Below are 466 nucleotides of genomic sequence, written 5' to 3'. Positions count from 1 at the left end.
AATTTGTCATAAATCACAGCACTGAATTTAGTAAATAGCAAGTATTGGCAATACCTTTTCTCTCTAGGATGGGTGCGTTCCCCATGACTCTTCTGTACAGTTCTCCCAAGGAGTGCATAAATGGATTCCTAGGGCACGAGCGGTCACATCAGCATTTTTTCCCGTGACATATTTTAGACAACCGGGCTGTGTAAGTGAAAGACGCAGTGACTAAAATGCTGTAGGAAGGTGAGGCGCTGTGCCGGACTGGCCTTTAAGCTGCCCCAGCACAAGCACCACGTACGCTGGGCAGCGTTCAGGGCCCGTGTGCCCACGCTGGCAGCTCGCAGCGGCAGCGCCGGTGGCCGGCGGGGCGCGCTGCCCGCGCGGGCGGTCCGGTGACGGCCCGGGCCGCGCTGAGGAGCCGCAGGACGGTCCCGGGCCATTTCCGCGGCTATCGAGCCCCGTTCTGCGCGGCCCTCGGCGG

Source organism: Poecile atricapillus, chromosome 7 (genome assembly GCF_030490865.1).
Source record: "Poecile atricapillus isolate bPoeAtr1 chromosome 7, bPoeAtr1.hap1, whole genome shotgun sequence".
In the NCBI taxonomy this organism is placed as follows: domain Eukaryota; kingdom Metazoa; phylum Chordata; class Aves; order Passeriformes; family Paridae; genus Poecile; species Poecile atricapillus.
Note: the sequence above shows the minus strand (reverse complement) of the source record.